The 18,261-nt window shown below is 45.8% G+C and overlaps 1 protein-coding gene, 1 long non-coding RNA gene and 1 pseudogene across 2 annotated transcripts in view; 1 reads left to right on the top strand and 2 right to left on the bottom strand.

Moving 5' to 3' along the window:
* HNF4A (hepatocyte nuclear factor 4 alpha) overlaps positions 1 to 18,261 on the top strand; it is a 56,031-nt gene that overhangs the window by 11,459 nt on the left and 26,311 nt on the right. The window lies entirely within an intron of this gene.
* LOC132239928 (uncharacterized) lies at positions 1,560 to 15,252 on the bottom strand. The gene is made up of 4 exons (XR_009454187.1): positions 14,943 to 15,252; positions 5,901 to 6,111; positions 5,354 to 5,477; positions 1,560 to 4,542 (listed from the first exon to the last, which is right to left on the bottom strand). It is a non-coding gene; the product is annotated as an uncharacterized LOC132239928 (long non-coding RNA).
* Positions 15,683 to 18,186, bottom strand: LOC132240116 (large ribosomal subunit protein eL31-like; annotated as a pseudogene).

Genomic DNA, 18,261 nt, shown 5'->3' with positions numbered 1-18,261 from the left:
TGGAGATGTGCAGGAGGCAGCTGATCGATGTTTCTCTCTCATTGATGTTTCTAACTGTCTATCCCTCTACCTTCCTCTCTGTAAAAAATCAATAAAATATATATATATATAAAAAAGAAAAGTATAGAGAATAATATTATGAACACCAATGTACCCATCTCTCAGTTTTGTCAATGCTACTGCATGACCATATTTTCATTGGGCTCATATTGTGTTTTAATGACAAATGAAACATTATATTTAGAGTTGAAAGCCCCGTGCCCTCCCTGATCCCATCGCCCTGCTATCCTTCTGAAGTGACCACTGTCAACATTTGGTGTTTATCACTTCCAGACATGTTCCCATACTTTTACTATGCATGGCTGCATGAGCAATATGTAATGTTATTTTGCATCTCTGGAAAATTTATTCAAATGGTATGTTGTACGTGTCCTTCAGCAACTTCCTTTTACTCACTCATATAATAGATTTTTGGATCTCCCCATATTGATCCAATGTGTACGAGTATCCCAAGTATCTTTATTCTGGTTTTAAAATGGAGTTTGTTGCCAATTTAAACAGTGCTACGATGGATGTTCTTATACTTGAGAGTTTCTCTAGGATTAGCTGCAAGAGGTGAATTTCTGGACCTCGGGCATCAGGCATCTCCACTTGGATGAGATATTGGTAAATTGCTCACCACTGACACTTCAGTTAGGAGAGGCTGTTGGGTATTTGTGTTTCCTCTGTGAGTCTGCTTGTTCATATCCTTTGCCCATTTTCCTACTGCATTATTTACCTTTCTTTTTTAGATCAATTTGAAGGAGTTATTTATTCTTGATACAAATTTTTTTTCATTTATATTTGTGGAAAATACCTTAGACAGTCTGTAGCTTACCTTTTCACTCTCTTTAGAGAATGTTTTGTTGTACAGAAGTTTACAACTGTAATACTATAATGTAGTTATTCGGGCTAAGTGATAAATAAGATCACTAAATTTAATAATCATTTCTATTATGGTTTGTACTTTCTGTATCTTGCCTATAAAATCTTGTAGGGCCTGAGATAATAAAGATATTATGCTAAATATTTTCTATACATTTTATTTTTCATATTTAGATAGTTATTCCATAGGAATTGGTTTTTGTGTATGGTATGAAATAGAGATGCCATTATATTTTTTTCATATGGATAAACAATTGGCCCAGCACCATTTATTAAGTATGACATCCTTTCTTTTTTTTGTTTTGTTCTTATTTTATTTTCATTTTTATTTTTTTCTTGACATCCTTTCTTGACTGATATGCAATGCCATTGCTTTTGTCTCCCATTTTCAAATATACGTAGACCTGTTTCTAGACTCTCCATATTGCCCCACTTATGTATCTCTAGTAGCCACATTTAAAAAGAATTTTTTAAAAAAACAAGTAAGTGAATTTATAATTATACCAAAATAAAAGGCTTAATTTTTTAAAAATTCAAAAAGAAACTGTTAAAATTATTAATATATTATATTTAACTCACTATTTCTAAAATATTATCATTTTAACATCTGCTCTATAAAAAGAGATATTTTTTCATTCTTTTTTTATACTAGGCCTTTATAATAAGATGTGTGTTTTGCACTGTCAGCACATCTCAATTTGAAGTAGCCACCAATCAAATGTTCGATGGCGGCATGTGGCTAGTAGTTACCATATTGGTGCAGTTCTAGCTTCACATATTGTAGAGCGTGTCCTCCTCACAGCTGTTCTTTACCATCATCATGCCATTCTCTTTGCTTATTCATATACATTTTAGGATGAGGTTGGACAGAGGAGAACCAGGGTTGGAGATCAATGGCATGTTTGTCGCCTCCACTGCATTTCAACAAAGCCATCTACCCGTGTAATTTGCCAACTGGCTTTGTCTGCTTGGGAATATCATGGAATTTATTGATCAGTTTGGGAAGAATTGACATCTCTACATCGTGAATCCTTCTGCTATGAAAATAATACATTTATATAGATCTGCTTTTATGTTTTTCATAAAGTTTGGTCATCTTAATACATAAAGGTCTTTTGTTAGGTTATTTCCCAGATAAGTTATAATTCTTATTGCTGGTATGGTTTTTTAATTAACTCTTCTCATTTGTTGATGTTAGTGGATACTAACAAGTGCTTTTAATATATTGAAAATGTGCTCAACAACCTGGCTAAATTATCTTATTAAATCTGTTTTTAATTTCTTGTCTTATTGCATTGAGGGGGCCTCCAGTCAAATGTCAAATAGAAGCAGTAATAATGGGTTTAGTTTGTCTGTGAGTAGCTGAGACACAAAATAGCAAGAGCTTAAGACAGAAGATTATTCCTCAGTTATGTAAAAGTCCAACGTAGGCAGGCTGAGGTTCGTGTGGCTACTCTTCCTCATAGCAGTCCTCAGGAACCCAGGCTCCTTCCAGCTACTGTTTTTTCAACCCCATGAGGTTTTCATCCTCATGGTCTAATATAGCTGCCAGAGCTCTAGCCATGTTACAGAAAGATGAACAAGGGACAAAGAAGAAAAGGGAGTAAAAGTCATGTTCCAGCTGTCTTTTAAGAAAAGTTCCTTGAAACTGCCAAACTCTATTTGTGAATATATTTTATTGGCCAGAACATATTCTCATCCCTGGTCTCACCTAGCTTCAAAGGAAGGCTTGAGATATATCTTTTTAGAGGCATCCATATAGAAGAAACGGTGATTTTAATACAAGGAAGATAGGAAGCTAGACAATATAGAACAACTCACAGTTCTGCCACAGTGAGCAACTTTATTCTTGAATCTAAAGGAATACTTTAAACTTTAGGTTTTGGGTAGGTAATATTATTGAGTTTTTAAAAGTTTCTTCTAAGTAAGCTAGAATTTTTGTTTTAAAATCATAATTAGTGCTGAATGGTTGTAACTGCTTTTTCTGTATCTACTGAGATAATCATTTTTTTTCTCCTTCAGTTCCCTCATCTACTAATAAATTTTCTAATATTTAATCATTTTTGCATTTCTGGATTAAACCAAACTTGACCATGATGCAGTATAAATATTTTATGCATTACTGAAATTTTAATTTTTTTATAAGATATGGTTAGCCATTTCAAGGGTACCATTCAGAGGCTTTAAGTACATTTATCGTGATACAACTATCGCCACCGTTCCTTCTCTTGAATTTTTAAAATCTTCCCATACTGAATCTCAGTATTCAGTAGAAATTACCTCTCCATTCCTCCCTGCATCCAGCCCCTGGCAACCACCATTCTACTTTCTGTCTCTATAAATTAGACTACTCTAGGTACCTTATGTAAGTGGAATCATATAATATCCGCCCTTTTGTGACTAGTCTATTTCACTTAGCAGAAAGTTCTCAAGGTTCATCTATGTTGTAGCAATTATCAGAACTTCCTTTCTTTTTTAAGGCTGAATAATATTCCATTGTATATTTATACCACATTTTGTTTTTCTGATCATGTGTCAATTGACACTTGTCTTGCTTCTAACTTTTGGCTCTTGTGAATAATGTTGCTATGAAAGAAATGTAAAAAATATGTATTCCAGACCCTGCTTTCAATTCTTTTGGGTATATACCGAGAAGTAGAATTGCTGGACCATATGTTAATTATATTTTTAAGGAACTAACAGACTATTTTCCATTTTAATTCTCACAACAGTGCAAATCAGTTTCAATTTCTCAACATCCTTGCCGCCACTTGTTTTTTTTTTTTCTTTTTTAAAAGATATTCATCTTAATGAGTGTGATGTGGTAATTCATTGTGGTTTTGACTTGCATTTCTTAGTGATTAGTGACAGTGAGTACCTTTTTATGTTCGTCCTAGTCATTTGTATATTTTCCTTGAGGAAATCTCTATTCAAGCCCTTTGCTGAGTTTAAAATTGGGTTATTTTTGTTTGTTTGTTTTTGAGTTATAGGAGCTTTTATAAATTCTGGGTACTAACCGCTTATCACATATATGATTGGCAAATATTTTCTCCCATTCCACGGTTGCCCTTTCACTCTGCTGATAATATACTTCGGTGCACAAAATTTTTACATTTGTATGTACTTCAGTGTATCTATTTTTTTCTTTTGGTGCCTGTGCTTTTGGTGTCATAGCCAAGAAATTATTGCCAAATCCATTGTCATGAATATTTCCCCCTATGTTTTCTTCTAAGAATTTTATAGTTTTAGCTCTTACGTTTAGGTCTTTATTCCATTTTGTATTAATGTTTGTATATGGTATAACGAAGAGTCCAACTTCAGTCTTTTGCCTGTGGATAAGCCAGTTTTTCCAACTGAATTTGGTTCTGACGGTATTTCATTTAAGACTTTTGCCCTGGGAGATACTACTTTGATTCATCCTCTGGTCCTTTGCCGGAATCTTGTCACCATCCTCCCTGACGGTTAGCTTGGGCTTGATACTCCCAATGACAGTACGCTCACTACTTAAAAAAGTAGCTTTCCCCCTGGTAAGAACCATTGTATCTGGTAGAAAAATGGTCTCCATTTTGAGCACAAACCTTGTAGCATCCATTCGTTGGTCCTGTTTGTCTTCTGGGGCTGTAAGAATAGGTCAGCATTCTTTTAAAGGAAAGTACTTCGATTTCAGCAAATAACACAACTACATGGTGGGCAACTGCGTGCCGGGTTTCTAAAGTTCATCACGTTTACTCCACAAAGCAATCTGTAAAGAGGTCCTATTATTAATTCCTATTTTGCAGAGGGAGCAAATAAGGCTTGAAGAGTAATAATTTTCACAAGGTCAAACAGTTATGTAAATGGTACCACTGAAGTTTCAAAGGCAGTGGCCTTGACCACTCTACACACTGCCCCTCTCCTCTTCTCCAACAGGCAGCTCAGAACTCTATTGGATCTTCAATTATTCTCACCCTGTCCCATCCCAGGAAGATTTTAAGTGTTCCGATTAAAATTGACATCAAGCACAATTGTTCTCGTATGGTGCTTTAAGGGTAGAGAACAGAGGGCTCCTTAGCTCCTTTGGCCTGAGCACCACGTTCCACTAATGGCACATGTGATCGGGTTAGCAGTTTGGGCAGCTGCCACCAAAGAAAACCTCTAAAACTTGATCATGTCTCCTGCTGCTCAAGCAACTCTCCCCAACCACACTGTCCAGGTGATTTATTTCTAATCAATGTGAAGGACTTTTCTTTCCTCTTCACTGAATTCAAACATCTCTCCAAGTCCATCTGGATCTTGATCCTGCCATTATTTTATAGCTAACATCCGTATAATATTCACTATGTGCCAGCACAGACCTTTCTGTATATTAACACGAATAATCCTCACAACCCAATGACATCCACGCCATCATCCCTATTTTACAAAGTAACAGAGCAGTTAAGTAACTCACCCAAGGTCACAGAGCTAGTCCATGGCAGAACCAGAATTCAAGCCCAGAAAGTCAGGCTCCAGAATTTGTGCTCTCACCTCTATACTGTGTTGCCCCCAAACATCTGACAATCTCAGCCACTTTTCTGGAGCCCAAAAGATTGACACACACTTAGGGACCACCTTTTTTTTTTTTTTTTAAACAAAGAGAGGACAGATCAAGGACCCAGAGGCTTTGAAAGATAACAATATTAAGTCAGGATATAATATAACAGTTTATTTCACTCTGTTTATTTCCCCTTTGGTTTCTACTTATGATACTGGTGTTTCATTTGGTAGTAATAACATTTCCTTCTAAAATAAATCTAAGTTAAAATAAGTGAGTTGATGTTACGAAAAGTGTTAATAGTGTAAGTGGTTTTCAGATATGACAAATCGTAATGGTCATAGGAATATCAGTGAAGCTTTGGAAAGAACGTGTTCAGTAAAGACAGGTGAGACTTTGCCACAATGACCAAAATAAGCACATGCCTCCGTGCTAACACAGCAGCTATTTATTGCTCACTTACGGTACATATCTGGCAGGGGCTGGCAGGGGGCTCTTCGCTTCCTGGTGACTCCATATCTGTATGTGCTTCCACAACAACCTAAGGACTGGCTCTTAAACCTTCTGCTCAGGTGTGACACAGATGGTTTCTGTTCACATTTCATTGGCCAAGACAAGTCACATGGTCACATCCAACTTCGAAGGAGGCAAGAAAGTGTAATCCTGCCATGTGCCTGAAAGGAGAGGAGTGGAATTGAGAACAGCTCACAGAGACCCTGAGTAAAAGAGCCTGAAAGATGGGTCTAGGAAGGTAGGCCAAGTCATGACTCATTGGATTGTTCTGTCCCAGCACCTGTTCCCAGAGACACCACCATCTGTTAAGCTGATACTTCTCCCAGGCAGCGCCTCAGGATTCCTTTTGATTTCATAAGTGGGTTCAGCTGAGCTCTGAGGCCAGTTTTTGTTTCTTCCCTGAAGGTAAATGAGGCAGTTTGGGCTTTGGCTGAGCTAGGATTTGGTTCTGTCACTATTTTGAAGAGATGGCCAAGGATGGGTAATTGGAAAGGAGAGAAATTCAAGGGTGTGTGTGTGTGTGTGTGTGTGTGTGTGTGTGGCGGGGGGGGGGGGGGGGGGGAGTTCAAGGGAGAAAGGAGCCTCACCCAGTGCTTGGTTATCTGATTATCAGGAGGCTTCCTGGAGGCATTTGCAAAGTGGGTTCTGAGGGCTTGGAAGCACCTGGAAGCTCATTAAACATGTGATGCCTGGGCCCACTGTTGACCCTGGAGCCTTGAGGTGGGACCTGAGGCATCTGAATTTTTAATAATGACCACAAATGATTCCAGTGGACACTGAAAACTGAGACAGACTGAATTTGGGGGAGAAAAGTTCCTGTAAGTCTAGAGGTCTTAGCACAGTGGTTCTCAATCGGGTTATTTTGAACTCCAAAGGACATATGGCAATGTCTGGAGATAATTTTGGTCGGCATACCTTGCGGTGGAGGGGGCACGAGTGCTACAGGCATCGAGTGGGTAGAGGCCAGAGATGCTGCGAAGCATCCTGCAATGCACAGGACAGTCCCGCCCCTACAACCATGAGTTATTTAGCCCAAAATGTCAGTAGTGCCAAGGTCAAGAAACCCTGCTTAACGAGAGGTGAAGTCTTCCAAATGAAAAGGCACAAACGATTTTTAATCTTCTCTCTTAATTTTACTTTCCAAAATTTCTCTGATAAGCATAGGATCCTTTTCATTGAAAACATAATATGCACCGAGCATTTCATGTACATTATATCAGTTTCTCCTAAAAAAGTCTTTTCAGTCATTTATCCAACAAATACCTATTAAGCACCTATTATGCGTTTAATTTTAAACTGTTCAAGATGTGGGGTGCACCCTGGGGAATACAGTAGACAAGAATCATCTCCTTAAGGGGGTGGAGGAGATGTACCAAGGCCCTGAGACAGGAAAGAAAAACAAAAACAAAGCTAGTGTGGCTGCTAGCGTGGGGTGGGGCGAGTGAAGTGAAATTAGGCTGGATATGTAGAGATACAGAAACAAGGTTAGGTAGGCCTCAGTCCATGGACATTTTGAATTTTATGAGTTTTGTTATAAATGCATAGGAAGCTGTAATAGTTTAAGAGAGGGACCTGGTCCAATCTGTTTTATAAGATCATCCCTGGACTCTGGGTAAAGAATGGGTACGGGACCCAGAGTGGAGGTCAAAGAGAAGTGAACACACTTTTACAGACCTGGAGAGATGATGGTGTTGTGGGCAAGGCTGGCTGTGGTGGAGATGAAAAGACGATGAAAATTTGAGATTCCGTTAGAGGTGGCAAGAACTGGATTTCTGATGTGTTGGGAGGGGTGGGAGGAAAGACACAAAGGTAGTGACTCCAGGACTTGGGCTTGAATAACGGAGAAGGGGGTGGGGTGATGCAATGCGACAATTAATGTAGATATTATTATTAATATTCTCTTTTTTAAAATGTATTTTTATTTATTTCAGAGAGGAAGGGAGAGGGAGAGAGATAGAAACATTGATGATGAGAGAGAATCATCATCGATCAGCTGCCTCCTGCACGCCTCACACTGGAGATCTGGCCCCAAACCCAGGCATATGCCATGACCAGGAATGGAACCGTGACCTCCTGGTTCATAGGTCGATGCTCAACCACTGAGCACACTGGCCGATCTTAATATTCTCTTTTTAAGACTAAGGAAGGGAAGTGAATTGTTCTGCTTTACAAAACTAATAAGTGGACTCAAATTCAGTTGTATCTAACTCCAAAGATCATCTTTCCCCAGTCTTCCGGACCCACACATAATTTTTATGATAGTAATCTGAAATATTAAGATATTAAATATCCCTGAATGCAAATGAGGGATTCCACAGGGAGCCAGCACAAAACCTGGGACCCTCTTTAAAGGCACCTGGACGCTGCAGCCCGGTGTGGGGAATATAAATTTCGTAGATGGTGGACTACAGCGCGGTACCGCCGTGGGGAACCGGTTTTAAAATCTTGCGTTCTTATAGGTGCAGTGGCCAGGTGTTGGTGTGTGACAGGAGGGAATTTAGCTTGTCCCTAACTAAACCAAGTGAGTTGTGTTGCGCTGTCTTCCGCGGAGTTGGGAGAGAGTTGTCCGTCTGGTCCTGTGATTGGTGGGATTGTAATGTAACTTTCGCTGTGATTGGTGAAGCTCGTGTGGTTATTTAAAGGTTTCTGAGAGCCAGTTCTGTTTGTTGGCCACTAGGAGGAGCCCAAGACGCTCAAAGCGCGGCGCTGCGGTGCCTCTGGGCTGCTTTCTGATGGACGCCCTCGGGCTTTGCGCGGCGTCCCAGGGCAACTGGGAGACGGGTGGCCACGCTTCTTTGCACAGCCCCTACGGCCCCTTCCTCTGGCTCTCAGCCCCGCAGAGGACATTGGCTGACCGAGGGGTGGGGCCGCGAGCTCGCGAAGGTTTGTGAAGGCGCAGATCCAAATTACAAAATTGTGGAGTCTTGTCGGGTGAGACTCAGCAGCTGCCCTCCCTCTGCTGCCCCTTCTGCTTGCTTCTGAGCCCTTCTCTCAAGTTTATCAGCCTCCACGGCGCCCTTTAAGATCCTGAAAGGACTTTTACACAGTAGTATCACACTGCAGCTTAGAACTGTCCCTTGAGGATAAAGGCCACTAGCTCAGAGACCACCCTATGCAGAAATAATCCCGACAGTCCGCAGGCGCTATTACATCCAGCATTTGAAATCCGTCTCTTTTTTAGTCGCTTGCATACTGTTTCCACTGTGCCTCCGCACCGAAATGGAGCTCTGTGGAAGAGGGAATAGGATGGCCAGATCCAATACAGAACGCCCAGTTACATTTGAACTTGAGGATAAACAACAAAGAGTTTGAAGTATAAGAGTGCCCCCGGTGTTATTTGGTACATACTTATACTAAAATAATTATTCATCGTTTATTTGAAATTCGAATTTAATTGGGCATCCTGTATCTTTATTTGCTCAAACATCCACAACAGTGCACATGGAAGGGGCCGGATAAATGTTGGAAGATTAGATGGACAAATTCCTTCCTTCCTTCATTTATCCATCCAAGCCATCATATTAAGTTCCAGCTAGGCTCTGGGAATGTAAGGGCCAAAGAGGAAGAGGCAGACAAATAACCAGTGACCACCACTGGATTACACTCTGATGGCGATGCCGTAGAGCACTGGGGACTGTGGGAGCACGAGGAGGAGAGGGCCCTGCCCCAGCCAGCAGGACTGCCCGGAGGAAGATAGCCAAGATGGGACTTAGAGGATGAGAATTTGAAGAAAGAGGTGTGACCGCTGCTCTGGGCAGAAGGCCTGGCATGTGTAAAGGCCAGAGACAAGGCTGTGGGATTCTGAAAACTGCAAGTGGCTGGGATGGGGGCAGCTGTGCAGTGTAGATGGGGCTCAGAGAGAGGTGAGGAGACTCACATGCACTGAGCATCAGTACTCTCCAGTCAGTGATTGTGCCCATTGTATGGATGAGGAAATGGAAAGTCAGAGAAGTGAAGTCTCTGGCCTAGGGCTACAGTCTGCGTGGAAAAAGCTTAGCTTCACACTCAGGCCTGGCAGGCTCTGAGGCCAGCACTCTTCTGGAAAAGCCTCTGGGTTGAGCATTCTCACCCCAATTGGAGAATGAGGAAACTAAGGCCCAGAAAGGTGGCAGGGTCCTCCCTGTGAATATGGCTCCGTCTGGTGTAGCAGGAGAACACCGAGGCAGTCCGAGACGTATGGTGTATCTCACACACTCTCCAGAGGGACAGCAGGGGGGCTGGGGCAGGACCCAGGAGTCCAGGCCACTGTCTCCCATTCCTGTTTGGGTTGGGCCTCTAGAACCCCCTTGCTCACCCCTGTGGCTAATTCCTTGCCTGGGTCCTGGGCGGGTCTGCAGTTTCCATGGGACCGCCTCCCACCATCCCTGAAATCTCATTGTGACCAGTATTAAGAGATTAACTCTGTCCAGCAGCCCTTAAGGGTCTTGGGTGCCAGGGTGGCAGTGGGAGCTCCCTCAAGGATGAAGCGGTTCCCCACTGTGGGGGACCCCATAGCACCAGGAGGACGATGTCAGACTGGGGCCAGGGCTTCCCCCGGGACCCACCAGGTATGGTCCCAGCTCCACATCTAACTGGAGAGGAGGATGGGGATGGGAGAGGGACACAGGACCAAGAGGAGGAGTCCAGATTTGGAGCAGGGTAGAGACCTTGTACTCCTAGCCCCCGCCCCAGGAAGGCCCAGGGCCCAGATGGGCTCACCCCATTCTAATCAAGGCAGCATTCAGATTTCCTCAACAAGGTAAGGAGAGCCTCACAGAGTCTTTTAAGAGTGCCCCAAAACTAACTAAAGACCAGATACCCAATCTTCTTCATTTTTGCTTTGGGGACATTGAGGCAGAGTGAGAAAGTGACTTGTCCAGGGTTAGTGAGTTCAAGTTCGCAGTTCAAGAATCCCGGGGGAGCCCTGAGGTAGCCTGAGCAGAAAACATTTGCTCAAAATGTCCCCTCTGCCTTGAATTCCAAATCCCCCTCCTGACTTGTAGGAATAGGGCCCCCTCAGTTTTCTTTGCCCTGGGCCTGTTCCATCAGCCCTGCTTTCCTTCCCTCCCTGCCTCCCCTCTGCTGCCCTCCCCTGCCACCAGCACAGCCTGAGGCTGGCAGAGTTCCCGGGAGGCTCCACTCTGCTGGAGGCCACGACCACCAGGCCTGAATTGTCCCATCCAGGGACCATCCCCTCACTGGGTTACCATCTGAATGACTTTATAAACATTTCTGTTGGCTCCTGGAAGGCCACGTGGGGCAGGGGGACAAACACCTTCTCTGGAGCCGGGCAGAGAGAGCTCAGACACCATTGACTCAGCAGTCTGAGCCTCAGTTTCCTCAGGTGTGAAGAGGGCAAGAACCCTTCCTCAAAGCTTGCTCACAAATGCTATGGAAAAATCTGCAAGCTCCACTGTTAAATGAGCAAGAAAGGTACAGAACAGTGCAAGGGGCGTGGATGATGACAGATGACCTTATGTGCTGCCTCAAGAAAACTTGGAGGATACACAGGAAAGTAAGAGAAGTGGTTACCTATGTGAAGAGGGGAGTGGACTGGTGGGCAGGACACAGGGGAGGAAGCAAGACTTCTCAAAGTGCATCTTTTATATTGTTTTGATTTGGGGACCATCCGAAGGTAGTGCCGATTAAAAAATAAATTTTTAAATGTTAACAAATTAGGTAAACTATCAAATCATCATCATCACACGTACCTCATCAGGATGACAGGTGTGCAGTGAGGATGGAGACCCATGCGCTAGGAGTTGATTAAAGGAACAGGGAAAGCCTAACTCTGAGTCTCTGAATTCCTGTGCCCTTTGTTTTCAGTCAGTCTCATTTTGCCAGTAGCAAAATAACGGCCATGGATACTGTCAGGCCTCCCGGAAGGCCTGGGTCAGGAGCTTCCCACTTGCTGGCCACAGTGCCAGGCACTGTCTGAATATCCTCTCACTGAGTTGGCATTCTGACTCTATGAGGAAGCTGTTGTCATTCCCCCTTTGCAGATGGGCAAACTGAGACTCACTGAAGGTGCAACTAGTAGGTTGTAGAACTTGAATGCACAACTAGGCCTTTTCTGCTCCAAATTTCAAGCCCTTCTACAGTGGGTCTCAATCTTGGCTGCACATCAGAATCACCTGAAAGCTTAAAAAAATACTGATACCTCGAACCCACCCACCCCTACTACCAAGATTTGATCGTTGGTCTGTGATGGAGCTTGGACATCAGTATTTTTTAAAGGCCCTAGGCAATTCTAAGTCACTATCGGGGTTGCATCTCTGCTCTATGCTAGACAACTTTTCAAATGGGAAACCAAGACCAGGGAGGGAAATAACCGTGCCCAAGGCCACATAGTGGCTGGAAACAGAGGCGGGGCAGGGCTGACACAGAGCCTTTGTGAAAATAATAAAAGGTGTCCCCCCCCCCCCCCCCGGGCAGGCAAATCCCCGTGGGCACTTGGCTTGGCAAGTGGCACAAGGGCTGGATTTCCACCTCCATTTGCCGCCTTAGCCGGAGAACCTTTGTTCAGTGAGCAACCTGTACCCTATATGCAGTGGCCCTGCTATGAGTCTCAGGATTCCCAAACGCTACACTTCAGCCATCTCCTGGAGCCCTTTAGAATAAGGGTGCAGGGAGACCAAGGGTAGTTTCTGGGATGTGGGTTCATCCCTCACCCCGAGAGCAGGGCCTGAGCCAGGCAGGGGCTCCCCATCATCCTTTAGGCCCCACAGAGGCTGGGCAGGCCCTATCTAACTCCCAAGGTCACTTCTGCAGATAAAGTCAGGATCATAACCAGGAGAGAGAAACATAAACAGGATAGCAACAGCCTCAGCCCAGAAGTCACAAGCCACCTGGCAGGAGACAGCCTGTGGGGAGGCCCCGCCCACACAGATCCAAGTCCTCCTGGCGTCCTTCCTGATCATTTTCCAGACCACATTCTCTACCCTGTGTCTCCCACAATGCCCTGCTCTCTGGCCACAGCAGCTTCCGTGCCCGCCCCCATCACCTACTGTGTTCTCCACTTCTAGACATTTTCTCTGCCCAGGATGCCTCTTTCTCCAGGAATCCATCCCCAACCACTCCAGCATAGAGACTTGTCTTTCTTCTCCCGCCTTCCAGCCCTCAAAGCCCATGCCATGCATAAAGCCCACCTGTGTCTTGGGATGGAGCCTATCTTATCCTCATACTGGACACTTGTCATTGAGCACCTACTATGTACCAGCCCTGGAGGGCAGGGTGGCCTTGGAGCTAGGAACACAGACTCTGGAGCCAGACTGTTCGGGTTGGAACTCCAGCTCTTGTTTCTTATAAGCGGTGTGAGGTTGGCATATGACTCAACCTTTCTGTGCCTCAGGTCTGGGTGATAAAAACATTTCCTACCTCACGGAGTGGCTGTGAAGATTAATGAGCCCCCCCCGAAAAAAAAGCTTTATGAACATCGGCATGATTATCATTGCCTACGTCTCAGTCCATTTTATCCTCACAACAACCCAAGGAGTTGGGGATTGTTATTCCCAACTTGCAGGTGAGGAAATGGAGGCACAGAGGGATTGTCAGCGTAGGGCTCTGCATCTTTCTCTCTGGCCTGATGCCTGCAGAGAGAGGACGTGGCTAAATGAGTTAGAACTTGGAGCCCCTGGTTTCAGCTCATGGCTGCTCCTTGAGGACCCACAGGACACAAAGCCAGGTGAGTTCCCTGACTTAGGCCTCCTGGTTGCTCTCAGGTGCCACTCTGACCCCAGCCAGCCCTGGGAGGGAGGGTGAATGGTGGAGGAGGGCGTTTAAGTACCATTTGTTCACTAATATCCAGAATACATCACTGAGTCCCAGAGAGAGCCTCTGTCTTCCCTATCCTAGCTGGAGACCCAGGATACCCGGGGTGACGTGTTGCTTCCCCCCTCTGGCCTCCAGCTCCCCATCTGTACAATGATTGAGGGGATAAGTCTGGACCAGCAAGCCGTCTTGCAGTTCTCATTATCCATACCTGGCTCAACCTTTCAAATGAATTATTGAGGACCAGCACACCTGAGAGGCAGGCACTGGGTGAAGCAGGGCCTGTGCACACACTCCCTTAGCTCCTGGGAGCCTCAGAACCCACTTTGAAAGGCCCCAGGCCACCTCCTCCTACAGGCTCTCCTGGCTCTGACACTGCAGGATTCTCGAATCCCAAGCTCAAAAGCTGCCGCTTCACATGGAAAGCTTCCCCCCAGCTGCCTTTATCTCTCTTTGGTAACAGAGCAAATTTGCTCAGGACCCAGAACAGGGGGAACAAGCAAACTGTTGACTCTTAAGCAAAACCTCCCCTTTGGAGGGCAGGCAGAGGATGTGCGTGGGGAGGCCAGCGGCCTCTTGCATAACCCGGGCGGCCTCCTGCCCACCCAGATCTTTTCAGGGTTAGGGGTGAAGCAAACCGCAAACTCATGCCCAGTTAATTTTTTAAGGCAAAATCAACAGGCTCAGCAATGATTAGCAGGCAGGTAAGTTCGTCTTAATTGTGCTGAGGACAGGGAGGAAGGAGGCTCCTGGAGGCCCAAGGATGGGGCTCAGTTATCAGTTAACCACATGAATGTTGTTTCCTTCCAAACCCACTGGCCTTCAGCCCCAAGCTCCCTCATCTTCCTCTCATGGCAACCCAGTGGCCATCCGTCACTGAGTGAACACACACCGCCATCCCGGGTCTGCAAGCGGTAGACCCTCGGGGACTGTGATGGATAAAAGGGGTCCTCCCAGAGCTTGTGGTCTTCTTGTTAAGGCAAAGCTCCCCCACGACCGCTGCGTGGCCTTGCGTATGTTTCTTCCACCCTGTGGGGCTTAGCGAGGGGCCGGGTCTGTGGCTCAACCTGCAGCCACTCCCCTGGGGCTCAGTGTCCTCATCCACCAAATGTCCCGGACTTCTGCGAGGTCATAATTAGATTAAGTCCACGTGGCCTGTACCCCGGGGGGAGGAGGATGGTATGAGCAGTGTTTTAGGAGTCTAGGGGACAGAAAAGATGCCCAGAACAGGGAAGGCGCCTACCTGGTATCTGCTGTCGGTGCCAACAAGCATCAGATCCCAGCTCCAGGAAGAGGGCTCCTCTCAGGTGCGAGGCAGGGGTCCCTGTGGGGCGGGATGGAGCTGCAGGAAGGGCCTGACAGACCCCCTGGGGCAAGACCTCTTCCTCCCAGACCTTGGGAGCTGCCAAAGGAAGCAGCCCCGGGCCTGCTGGCTGCCTGGACTGGAGTTTGGTCAGTGGTTGGGGACCTATATTGTGAGAAACTTAGGACTTTGTCCACAAACTGGAATTTGAAATTTCAAAGGGGCAAAACTGAAGGGCCCTACCCCAGAGTAGAGATGGCTCTTGGCTTCTTTCCCCCACGACTTTTGTTCTTTGTCTTGATAAGTCCCTGGTTCCCGCACCCGCAAGCGGTGGGCGGGGAGAAGAAACAGGAGATAGCAGGTGGTGAGTACCCAGGGGACGCAAAGGTGCCAGGCGGCCCGGGGAGCCGGGCTCTGGAGGATGCCCCTGAACCTGCACATGCCGGGGACAGGCTCCTTCGCTTCTCAGGTCTCTGGGCTCCTGGCAGGACCCGGACAGTGGACCCGCCAGCCCAGTGCGCCAGAATTCTGAGGTTATTTTGTGGGGCCCCAGGACACAGGCAGCATGTAGGGGTTGAAGCCCTCAGCTTCGGAGTCATACTAGAGCTCATCACGTCCCCTCTTGTTATGACCTGTATGGCCTTAGGCAAGTCACATCACCTCTCAGCGTCTCTGTTTTGTCATCTGTAAAGGGAGAACAGTGAAAAGTTTTCAGCTCTGGGTCTAGCACAGACTCTCCAGAAACATTAGGCATTATTATAATTTAAAAGAAAAATACGTGGCTCACAGTGGCAGCTCCCTTAGCCACTGGCCACACCAGATGCCTGAGCACCCTGCCCACAGCTGGGTCTCAGCAATCCTTCCCCAACACCGGGCTACCCAGGGCAACACTAAAAGCCACCCCTCCTTTCCTTCCCGAGGCCTTAGTTTCTCCATCTGCAACATGGAGTTGTCCTCTGGGTGAGCTCTGAGGGCCTTTGCTATTTATTCCCTGGGAGCTGTTGCATATTGAGCTGGGGTCTGATGGCCCAAGGGGGCGGGGCAGAGGTAAAGAGGGCTGCTGAGGAGCATTTGAGATCTTGATCCCTGGCATATGTCAGTAGTTTGGCTCAAATAATCTCTTATAAAAATTTTAATAAAAGAAGGGCAGCTGAGTTGATGGTGTGGAGGCCAGGATTTGTTTAGGGCTGGGCATGCCATTGCTAGGAACTCTTCTGTGCAGGGGTCCTGATTATGTGACCAGTGGGTCAAGAGTCAACCACCAATGACAGCAATTGCTACTGTTGCACTATATGCCTACACTTGGCCATTATAGCCCAACTGTCACTGTGAAGAACATGTCAACCCATTTATCTAATGCCAAACTAAAGCTGAGTGAGGTGGAACCTGCGGTCACAAAGTTTGGGAAGCTGGCAGTGCCTGGATTTTGATCCAGGTCTTTCTGATTTCAAGATCTGTGGTTGATTCTACGGGTTGGGGTTTGGGTGGGGCCTGGAGGTGGGACTAACAACCTTATAGTAGTATCTCATTTAATTGTCACAGGAAACTACAAATTAGGCCTATTTTACAGAAGGAGACACCAAGGCTTTAAAATAATAACTTGCCTGAGACCACAGAGCCAGTAGATCTTATAGGTGGTGGGTTGTTTAGATGAGGAACAAGTATCTAGAATACATTGTTTGGCATCAGCTAAGGGTGGGGTAAATCATGTATGTAATAGGTTATGTAAGTTATATAGTTCAGGAGTGGGTAGATTTATTTTTTGGGTATGTTGTGATGGGTAGGATATGTCTGGGGTATGAAATAGCTTTCAGGAATGTACCTCATAGACAGTAGGTCATATGTTGTACATTTGGTAGAGTGTGTATGTCACGGTTTGTATACTTAGCTGCTTGTCATGTGCAGGCTGTCTACCTGGTCGTTCTTGTAGGCAACCGGTCATGTAAGTGGCATGACATGGCTCACCCTAGTTGATCATAGACCTTATTGGATTCAATCTAAGATGTCATCTATAGAGAGTGAAAGATTGTTATATTTGTTACCAATTAAACTCTGACATGCCAACAATCACAGTCTACTTTTGGAAATGTGGAATGTGCCTCTTTTTTGTGTGTGTGACAGTTTCATAACTTATTCAAGCAGTTAGTTGTCATCCACATTAACTGTAGATTTTTTAAAAATATATTTTATTGATTTTTTACAGCGAGGGAGAGGGATAGAGAGTTAGAAACATCGATGAGAGAGGAACATCGATCAGCTGCCTCTTGCACACCCCGCACTGGGAATATGCCCGCAACCAAGGTACATGCCCTTGACTGGAATCGAACCCGAGACCCTTTGGTCCGCAGGCCGACGCTCTATCCACTGAGCCAAATCCGTCAGGGCTAACTGTAGATTTTTGAAAGTGGTGACAGGTACATAAGCGACCAAGGTACACAGTTGACTCTTGACCCACTGGTCACACTGGCGACCAAGGTATTCATCCTCATTACGTTTTTCTGGACAAATGTACCCGGATATGATATGGGGCATTCCTTATTCCTTTGGCCCAGACAGCTTTGTTCAGCCTGGCCTCAATGCGCACGTCTGGAGTCCCTGTCTCCTTCATGGCAAATTTCCAGGTCTCCTTGAGTGCCCAAGGGGAACGCCTCTTGAACCCACGCGATGGATGCGCTTGTGGATGTTGATAGTGTACTCCCTGCTCACCACCTCGTTGATGGCGAGCGGCCCTTCTTCTTCTCGCCACCCTTCTTTGCGGGAGCCATCGTGCCTGGCAAGTTGGAAAGACTGGAATGTGCCTCTATGTGTAGCATGTATTGCTAGATTATGAGAGAAGTAGCTGTGTGTGTCTTGTCACAGGTGCCAGACAGGTGGCAGGACCTGGAGTCAGCCCTTGGAGACACCGCCCAGAGCTGCCCCTCCTTCCCCTTTGTGCTTATCCCTTAGTCAGGTCTCCAGCCCAGCTCAGCACCACCCCCAAGGCCACTGGAGTCAGGATCAGATGTCCCTGAGGTGGGGGCGGCGGGGGGGGGGGACCCACCAGTAGTTGAAATCTTCTTCTTCAGGCCCTTATGGAATCTCAAAGTGTGGGATGTGGCGGAGGACACTCTCTCTCCCTCTCTTGGATTCTTATCCTGATATAACGAATGGGCCAGGATCTGCTCCCCATTCTACAGAGAGGGAAATTGAGACCCTGAGAGAGATGTGATTTAAACAAAGTTATCTGAATGGTGACAGAGCTAATTCCTAAACTCAGGTC

This window comes from Myotis daubentonii, chromosome 8 (genome assembly GCF_963259705.1).
Source record: "Myotis daubentonii chromosome 8, mMyoDau2.1, whole genome shotgun sequence".
NCBI classification, from domain to species: Eukaryota; Metazoa; Chordata; class Mammalia; order Chiroptera; family Vespertilionidae; genus Myotis; species Myotis daubentonii.
Note: the sequence above shows the minus strand (reverse complement) of the source record. Positions and strands in the feature narration are given on the sequence as shown.